The sequence below is a fragment of the Leopardus geoffroyi genome, chromosome A3 (genome assembly GCF_018350155.1).
Source record: "Leopardus geoffroyi isolate Oge1 chromosome A3, O.geoffroyi_Oge1_pat1.0, whole genome shotgun sequence".
Taxonomy (NCBI): Eukaryota; Metazoa; Chordata; class Mammalia; order Carnivora; family Felidae; genus Leopardus; species Leopardus geoffroyi.
The window spans coordinates 132,954,314-132,964,087 of record NC_059336.1 but is presented as its reverse complement, the minus strand read 5'-3'; the positions used below and the strand labels follow the sequence as shown (position 1 = coordinate 132,964,087).

At 57.0% G+C, this 9,774-nt stretch overlaps 1 protein-coding gene across 1 annotated transcript in view; it reads left to right on the top strand.

Moving 5' to 3' along the window:
* Nucleotides 1-715: 715 nt before the first annotated feature.
* HPCAL1 (hippocalcin like 1) overlaps nucleotides 716-9,774 on the top strand; it is a 105,113-nt gene continuing 96,054 nt past the window's right edge. The window contains exon 1 of the mRNA XM_045447746.1: nucleotides 716-1,041. The gene's annotated coding sequence lies outside the window, so the exon portion shown is untranslated. The remainder of the gene's footprint in view (nucleotides 1,042-9,774) is intronic.

Sequence of the window (9,774 nt, the reverse complement as noted above, 5' to 3'; positions counted from 1 at the left end):
AGTCCCTTCCTCCGCAGAGACTGAAGGCCCAGAGCACGTCTGGGAGGGAAGGGCCCGAAAAAAGCCTGCTCCTCCTCCCGTCCATTTCCTAGGTGGGGAAACCAAGGCCGGGAGTCGAAGGGACTTGCCCAAACCGCCCGCCCGGAATTGGCAAAGGCAACCAGAACTGGAACTCGGGTGTCCTCGGTTCTTCCCTGAAAGAGGCGCGGGAAGGCTGGTGCTGTCTGCCCGGGGGGGCTGGCGGGGAGGATGCCAGAGAGCCCCGGGAGATGGCCTGGGGCGACTCCAGCCTCTTCCCTTTCTGGGCCACCAGAAAGGGCTACACTTCCTGCAGAGGACTGGGGAGGCGGGGGAGTGGGCGCGGAACTGGCCCCTCCCGGTGCCGCCTCCCCGCCTCTCCCACACCCGTAGGCCAGAGGCCAAGGGTTAGGGAGGCGGAACTGGTGCTCGGCCCCGGTCCTGCCCCGAAATCCAGCCGACACGGGACCGGGTTAAGGCCTAGGCCGGGCGGAGAGTGCGCTAAAGGGCCGCGAGGGGCCGGCGCGGAAAGCTCTGAGGCCCCGGGCCGCAGGGCCAGCAAGGGGCGTGGCTAGGGACGGGGGCGCGACCCAAGCAGGGTAGGTGGGCGGGGGCAAGACGGGGGCGTGGTCGAGACGGGGGTGGGTCCGCTGGAAACTTGAGCGCCAGCCCCGGCCGCACGCTCCGCCCCCGGCCCCCGCCTCCGGGTCCCGCCTTCGAGTCCCTTCCTTCCCGGCGCTGGCAGGCGGGCCGAGGCGACCGCAGGCGGCGGACGGGCGGACCGGCGGACAGGCGGGCGCCTCCACCTCTTTCCCTCCCTCGCTGCCGGCTTCCTTTTGTTTTTCTGGGAGGCGATGAACGCAGGGCCGGCGCGGAGGCTGCGGGCGCACGGAGGCCCGCGCTCCTAGCCACCCTCCCGGCCTCGGCGCGCTCGTCCCGGGCAGCGGCCCGCGCCTGCCCCAGCGCCCGCGGCGCCGAACTTGGGCTGGGGAAGCCGGCGGACCGCGTCCTGCTGCGGAGCAGGTAGGGTAGCGAGGGGCTGCGGGCTCCGGAGAGTGCCGGCGTGTGCACTGGCGTGAGCTACGATCGGGCTCTCTGCGTGCGTGAGTGTGTGTGTGTGTGTGTGTGTGTGTGTGTGTGTGCGTGCGCGCGCGCTCGCGTGTGTGTGTTGGGGGTGCCTGTGTTTGTCTGCGTGGTGGAGTTGTGGGTGACCGAGGTCGGTGGCGTGTCCCTGGAATGGCGTGTCCTCGTGGGGATCCGTGTGTGCAGTGGGTGTGCACATTTTGGGCTGCGTTTGTGGAATTGTGTGTCCGGGCGCAGTTGCTGGTGGGGACGGGTGCGGGGCGGGTGGCTTGGGTGAGCGGCTGCGCGTGCGGCGCGGGTGGCGGGGTGGGCGTGGGCGTCCAGCCTTGCGTGCGGGGCCCTCTGTCCCCCGCCGGCCGGCGCAGTGCGGAGCTCCAGGGCCCTGGGAGACAGCTGGGATCCGAGGGAGGTAGTGCGGGCCTTTGGGGCAGCCTTGGCTGGCCCGCGGGGGTGGGGGGGGGGGCAGGTGCGCGCGGCCCACGTGGGTGGCAGGTGAGCTCCGGCCAGCGTAGGGGGCTGGCGCGGTGGCCATCCGCTCCCTCCTTACGGGCGGAAGGGCGACGGACAGAGAGCCCTGCTCCTGAGTTAGGAGCCCTGGTATCGCCGTGACCCGCACTGCGACCTGGGCCAGACACGCCACCTTCTCTGGTTGAGATTTGGTTCTGTATCAAATGGGGACAGTTCCTCCCTTGGGGTATGTCATGACATTTAAAATGAGAACGCGCTAAAGATAGGTCTTGGCCGGGTGCTTGGCACATAGTAGGTGCTAAGTTAATTGAATTAGCGTCTCTCTCTCTTTTTTAAATCCTTTTTTCCCCTTCATCGTGGGTGGGGCTATTACATCCCCCGCCCCCCGCGCGTGTTTTGTGCCTCTCTCACGGCCCTAACTTAACCGCGAAGCACCGAGATTCGAGAAAGTTTAGGCTGCTGGGTGCGCCGCCTGCTCGCCGCATCTCCCGGGCGGCGCCGCCTCGGGTGTGCAGGAGCGCGCAGCGCCCCGCAGCGAAGTCTCCAGCGCCCGAGCTGGGGGTCCCTCTCCTGGCCAAAGGCGGCGGCTGCTGGAGTCGGGAGCCTTTTTGTTCAACAAGTGCCTAGTCCCCGGGGCTGTAGCATCTCACACAGTCTGCCAGCCGGGGCGTGAAGTGGAGCTCCCCGCAGACGTGAATCTCGGGCTCCCAGGGCATCCCAGCCTGGCCTCGTCAAGCTGAAGGCCATACCCCTTTACTCTCGGCCAACACCCATTCCCCCTAGAGGAGGCTGTTTGCCAGGACGGCGAGTCCCGCCTTGGGCCTCGGCATTGGATTCCATCCGACCCTACCCCCCCCCCCCCCCCGCCCCGCCCATGCAACTGGGGTTCTGTTGGATCAGCCTTCCGCAGCAGGCCGAGGCTCAGTGGGACCCTTCCTCCTAGTCCCACACCACAATGTGTAAAATATTTAGTTTGAAACCTACTACTATGTAACATTGAACGGCAGTGGATGTGCACACCCTGTAACCACGGTGCCATCAGTGGATGTGCACACCCTCTAACCACGGTGCCATCTCGGGGAGAGCCCTGCCAACCGCAGCACAGACCCAGCAGGGCCAGCTGGCCCGCGCTGCCCTGCTGCCTTCTCCCAGAGCTGGTGATTCCTTCCCTCCATCGCCGTGGTTTCTTTCTTCCTCTCAGGACCCTCCCCAGTCAGGAAAACAAATAACCTTTCACCAGGGGAGCGGCCAGCCTCATGGTGCGTGAGGCTCTCAAAATGGAGCAGTGGCATGGACTGGGGACGGGGGCATGGGGACCATCACGGGCTGTGCGGAGGTCTGGGATGCGATTCCCGGGATCATCGGCTCTCGGTGGGTGTGCTCCGGGAAGCTGGCATCCTTTGCAGGCTTTTATGACACGGGAGCCGAAACCTCTCGTTTGCTCTGTCTTTTGCCAGCACTGACCGCCGAGGCTTCAGCGGTGATCGCAGGCCAGGGGACCTGGCTAAGCTAAGTTTTCATCTGATTTGGTGGCAGGGGCACACATAAAATGCAACCTGCTTTTTCTGTTTTCATAAAATGATTTTATATCCTAGAGGGAAAAAAGGGCCTTTCATCTGCATCCTGCTCTCTTCCCCGTAATCAGATTCAGTAATCCTGGAAAACAAAACAAAACAAAACAAACAAATCAGGCTGGCTTTCTCAGATCAGAAGATAGACTACGAGCTGGCCTGTTTGTTGTTGTGGTGGTTGTTTTGTATTTTCTGCTTTAAGCCACCCTTTATCTCAAGCAAACCAGTGTTTTGGCCCTAGATCTATTTCTGTTTCACTTTTGCGAGCGCCTGTAATTACTGAGCTCTTGAGGTTTTATTGGATAATGTGCCGGAGGGAAGGCTCAGGGGCTCTGCCTCTTGCTTGCGGTGGGATGTGGTTCGATGTGGGGCGTTTTAGCCTTGCTTGCTCCCTTTGGGTTCCGCTTTGATGCTTTTTGTAAGGTGGAAAATAGATGTCAACGTGTGATAATCGTGGGGGACACTTGGCATTGGGAATCAGAAGGCTGGAAGCTCAGACTTGTGCAGGAACAAGTCTAAACCCCAGAGGAACAGAGATTTGCCCAAACGCTGGCCGGTATCCATTCATTTCCAACAAACCCTCTAGAGGGAAACTCTTAAGAGATATAAAGGAGCTGGGACTCATTCTTCCAGAATTTATGCTAACGCTGCTCTCTGGCCACTGACTGGGCCGTGCAGAATTCGGAATGCAAGCTTTTGAACCCCAAGGAGTGGACTCACCTTTGTGCACAGCCCCCATGTGGGCTTCGTCTTTATTGAGCTCTGTCTCTACCTGGAGATGCTGCGGAGTTTGCTCTTAGTAAGGCAGAAGTACTCTCTTCCCCGGCTGGCACCCGCTACCTTCAGGGCTCCGCGTGCACGGTTACAAAGGTTGCCTTTTCCCATAAAATACCCTAGTGTGCATCTGTGCATTAGGCACTCTGTCTCCCCGTCACGCCTACGGTCCTTCCCTCAAACTTATTCTAAGACCTCGTATTGCCTCTCCTAAGCGGTAAAGTGCTCAGGTCACTGAGGAACCGGTGATAATCCTGGATAGGACTAAGGAGCCCCAGAGTGTATTTGGCACCAAAGAGTAAGCTGCTTGGCAGCTGAAATTTTATCTAGATCGGGATCAGGTTTGTGTTAGAATTTCGCATTCCAGGAAGCCCTAAACCAAGCTTGTTTGTTACGGGATAATGCTTCCAATTTGTGAGTCGCCAGCCCAGGCTTGACTGGGGGGATTAAGCGTATTTTGCTAGTGTGTCAGCCCCAAATGTCATTGTGCTTGTGGAAGGAGGGCACTTGTAGCCTTTAATGACGCTCTGTCTACTTTGGGCCTCACCATTCTCCCGCAGTCTTCGTTGGGTTTCTTTGGCGTTTTCATGCCCACCTGCGAGGCTGTGCCCTCGATGCATCTCAGACAGCTCTCGTGCTCTTTGCTTTGGGTCAAGTTTCCAACCAGGGGGTGACCGGTAATTGTATATGGAGATAGCAGAGGGGGTTCAGGAGCTGTCTCCGTGACTCTTGCTCTATGGGGGGGAAGATGTTTCTTTCAAAGTACTTTCCACCAGAAAAAAAAAAAAACAACCTAGTGGCATGGGTTTTAATGTAACTTCAGGTAATCAATACAGTTTGACAGGTGCAACATTTCTTAGGTGCTGATGAGCAAGTCTAGAGATTTTTTTTTTTTTTTCTTTTTATCATCAGAAAAGCACAGTAAATCCTTTAAGAGAACCCTGCCTTGGCCATGTCCTTTCAAGTATAATTGAATTTCAGAGGCAGAGCTTCATATCTCTGCATTTATGAGGCATGACTAACTAAAGACACTTTCGGGGAGATCTTAGGCTTTCTCCCTGTTGCAACCCTCCCCTGCCAACAGCAGGTGGGCAGAGGTGTCTTCTTGGGGCTCTTTTCATTTTTCTTTATAAGCCGAGTGCACCCCCCCCCCCACCCCCCGCACCTGCTAATCCAGCAGCTGTGTTTTCCAGATATCGGTTTCTTTTCAGCTCTTGAGGTACAGCTCAGATTGGCAGGAAACCAGGAGACGGGGTGGGGTGCTGGCCTCCGCCGTCCCTGCCTCATTGGGTAAATTTCTGAAGAGCGAGTGATGGGTCTGCGACCCTTGCCTAAGAGACAGTTCAATGTACTCCATGGATAGAACTGTCATGATTCTGCAGACAGGAGGCAGGCTTTGGGGGGTGCACGGTTCTCCTCCTGGAAGTCTTCCATGATTGCCTGAGTACCCTGTTGCCGCAGCTGAAATCGTCCCTCTCTCTGTGTCTCTTTCAGCCAGGGAGGTGTCCCTGAGTCAGGCCCCCTTCTAAGCGCTCTCCTTTAACCTGGGCTCCCAGCAGGTGAGCAAACCTGAGTTCTCCCAGTGCTCGGACCCCACGCCGTGGTGCAGGCTGCACGCAACTACACCATCAAAACCGAGCCCCGAACTTCCCCTCCACCTCCAAGCCGGTCTTTTTTTACCTGTTATGATGAAGGACTCTAGCCAGCTTGTTCATGACAGCTGGAGATCTCCTGAGTGTGTCTGAACTCTTTCCCTTTCTTTCTCTGTCCGTAAATCGGTCAGTCCTCTGTTGCCCGGGTCCCTCCTCTCGGTCCCCACGGTTCCTCTTCTGCAGAGTAGTGCTTTCTCGTCCCGTATCCTGGAGCCCGGCCTCCAGTTCCTCAGTCATCGCTGCCATCAGGTCGGTGTTGAAAACAGATTTTGTCATCTAACTCTGTGCTCCGGGCCCCCCCCCCCCCAGTTCATGCTCTTCCTTAGTCAGTGTTCTTCTGGACACCTGCCGTGTGCCTTGCTCGAGCAGGACTCTGGAAGCTGGACACAGGCTTCCTTCCGGCCACAGCCCGGCTTGGGCTGGGGGTTGGGGAGACCACCCACGTCTCCTGAGAGCCCATCTGAGGGCTTCTCAGACCTTGACAAGTGCCCCAGGGAAGCACCACGCCCCCCACCCCACCCCAACTAGGGCAAAGGGGGTCAAGGTTCTGGGGTCCGATCTTCTAAGCTGCAGTGGGAGGGGTGCAGGTGTCTGTGGGGGGGAGACGGGACTGTGAGGGGGAGGGTGGCCGGGCTGCTCCAGCGCCCGCTTTTCTTCTCTCCCACCCAGACTTCTTTATCTGCTAAACTCCTACTCATCCTTGAAAGGAAGATTTGTTTAACTAACAGCTTTATTGAGATATAATTTATATACCATGAAGCGTACCCATTTCAAACATGTCCAATTCACTACTTTTCAGTAATTTACAGAATTGCGCAAGCGTCGCCACAATCCAGTTTTAGAACCTTTGCATCACCCCAGAAAGCTCCCTTGTGCCCATTTACTGTCATTTTCTGTTCCCGCCCCTGCCCCCAGGCAGCCGCCAATGGGCTTTCTGTCTGGAGATTTGCCTTTTCTTCCTGCCTCTTGTTTTATAGATTTGGCCTAAGGACCTCTTCCTTGAGGCCTTCCTGGAGTTTTCCAGGGAGAGTTGATAGCTCCCCCAGGCTGATCAAGTGGCCGGGTGCTTGTTTCCCCGGCTGGATGGCCGGCTCTTTGGCACAGTGACTGCGACCTTCTGGCCCCCAGCCCTCCCCTCGCGCGGCGCTGGGCGCCCGGGGTGCTCCCAGGGCATGTTGTCTGTGCTTGGTGCAGTCACTTCCCTCGTGTTTCTTTTGTCAGCTCCCGAGTTAGAATTCAGTAGAGGGTTAGAATTCTAAATACAGGGCAGGCAATTATGATGTGGGGCCAGAACGTGTGAGGCAGGCGGGGTCAAACCCATTGTTTAAATGAAAGCATCCAGGATGCCCAGAGCCAAACAACTCACCCAGAGCCATCAGCAGGAAGGAGAAGAACCAAGAATTAAGCCAGGTCACTTTCTCTCCCACCCCTGTTTGGAAATCAGGGCACACCTTCCTGTGGCTTTTCCTGGAGTCCTGGTCAGTTTTTCTTGTCATTGCCTCCAAGTCATGTAAACAGACTCCTTGTAGGGTATGAATTTGCCCGACGCGGCCCACCTTCATTTGCCCCATTACTTGGCTCACGGCTGGCCAGGTAGGAGCGACTCAAGCGCGCGCGCGCGCGCGTGTGTGTGTGTGTGTGTGTGTGTGCATGCAGAGAGGTCTCCTGGGAGAGGGATAGAGAGAGGCCCCGGGAGTGCGGGAGGTGCACTTGCCTGGCTTGTGCGTTTCAGAAGAACTTCTCTCCTTGTGTCATTTTTGCCCTTTCAAGGAAAGCAGAGGAGGAGACCCCAGTTTACAGATTGCAAACTGAGTCACGGAAGCCGTATACGCAGTGTATGCAGGTGGATCGGGGTCTGGGGTGTGGACCGCCAGGTCACAAATGCTCACTCTCTCTCCCACCGATGCGCGGAACTTGCATGATAGACAGCAAGAGTGTCTCGTCTCTTTCTGGAGACTGGAGATGTTGGGGTCTGGCAGACCTGGGTTTGAGTCAGGCTCTGCTCTGTCCTTCATCAGCTGGGCGGCGCTTTGGAGCTCCAGTTTGCTCACGTGCACAAAGAGGTTCCATGGAACCGGATCACATGGAACGTGGATGTACTGGACCCAGTTGACTCTTTGGCCGGTCACACGTCTGTGGCAAGTGCGGGTGGCTGTTGCTATTTCAACATTCCTGGGTGGCTGGCGGTGCCTCCTCTGCTACTCAGTATTTCTTTTCTAATTCAGGTTTATTAGGCGTCTTTGACCCAGACCGTAGTAGCAAAGCATTTGAGGTGGGAGCCTGTGAATGTGTGTGACGTCTCCTGGAGGGGAGCCGGTGCGGTTCACGATTTGAAGTTTAGGGAGCTGCCCTTTCGGATGGCCCGGCTTCTCAGAAGCATCTCTGAGGGTCGCTGACCCACTCGTGGGGACCCCGAACGAGGGGAAGCTGCACAAAGAGATCTGCAGGATATTCCTGCAGATGAGGCCCCGATCTCTTGATCCCCTGCCTCCTTGAGCGTTGGAATCGTTTATTGAGTTTGGATGCTTGCGTGCTGGTGGGCCAATGGGCTGCCTGGGGGCTCTCGGGGACGCTGGCGGAGTTATGATTCTGTGCGGCGGTGTGTGTGTGGGTCACAGCCCTTGTTTTCTTCCCCTCCAGCAGCAAAATGCTCAAGTCTCTGCTTCCTTCCTGTGCATTTGACAGGCATCTCCAGACAACAGAATTGATGACAGCTCCCCACCCTGCCCCGTCACTCCCATACTCTCTTTGCTGTGCCGTCATCCGTTTTTGGAGGGAAGTGAGCACCGCTCAAAATCAGTCACCCGGGGTTAAAAACAAATCACTTACAACACAGTACAATTTTCTGTATTTACATGTGGTTCACATGTGGGGCTGGAGAGTCGCTCCTGCCGGTGTGAGCGTGGGATGTCTAGAAAAGGCTGCCCCAGCCGTGGGCCCGAGGCAGGGCTGTGGGTGGGCAGGACCGACGGCTCGCTCACGCTCTCTCTCAGCCCTCTCCAAGGCGTGGGGTGGCGGTGGCAGCAATAAGGCTTTATTAAAAATCCTCAGTCATGCAGTGCCAGCCGCATGCCTGGTGACGCAGCCTGGATGGTCTGGTTCAGCTTCCGAGGGTGGGAGACAAAATGGGGTGGCTGCTCTGGCTTCTTTGGGCGTCTTTCTTCTCAGTAAGTAAAGGGAGAAAGATGCTAAGGCTTGGCTGTCTCTCGGGCTGGGCTTTTGGCACCTGTGATCCATTCTTATTCTCCAGGGAGCGTCTGTCCCTCTTCTCTCTCTCTCTCTGAAGATGGGATCATGAACTGCCGCTTTTATGAGCGTACGTTCTTGGCGGTACGCTGTTAGCTGGCCTGAAAACAACATGGCCCGGCTGATTGTTTTGAGAGCGAGGCGGAAGGTGGCTTATGCATTTGGGAACTATTTTCACCATTGGTCGAGCCAGTGCGGGGAGGGGAAGATGTCGCCCAGGTAAGGGATTCCAGGTTCTCTCGGCCAGGGGCCCCCAAGCACTGGGAAGGTCTCACAGTGGCCCGGTGCTCCTTCCCCTTGCGCTTTGTCCCGGGGCCACTTGCTGGCTTCCCACGCCGTCCACATGATTATCCTCATCATCGCCGCCATCACCATCATCACCATCCTGTCTCCACACTGCTTCCCAGCCTTTGAGTGATTGCTTCCCACGTAGCCCATTTCCGTTGAGTTAGCTGTTCTTTGCTGGCAGGTTGGGGAGGGGTGCCCACTGTTAGGAGGGTAGTGAGGGGAGTTAGCACAAGATGATGATAGGCCTGGAGAACCCAAATGGGTGGGTGATGGGATGTTACTCTAAAAGAGGCCTCGTGAGACTCCCTGGTCTGGAATGTTCTTGGAAAATCCCACCTGGGATGGTTACTTTTATGTGTCAGTTTGACTTGGCTAAGGGATGCCCAGATAGCTGGTAAAACATGACCCCTGGGTGTGTCTATGAGGGTGATTCTTGGAGAGATTAGCGTTTGAGTCAGTAGACTGAGTAAAAAAAGACCGCCTCACCGATGTGTGCAGGCATCATTCAACCATCGAGGGCCCGAATAGGACAGAAAGGCGGAGGGAGGTGGGATTTACTTTGTTTGAGCTGGGAAGTCCTTGTCCTTGTCCTTGGACATCAGCGCTTCTGGTTCTCGGGCCTTCGGCCTCGGACTGAATAACACCGGCTTTCCCGGGTCTCTAGCTCGCAGTTT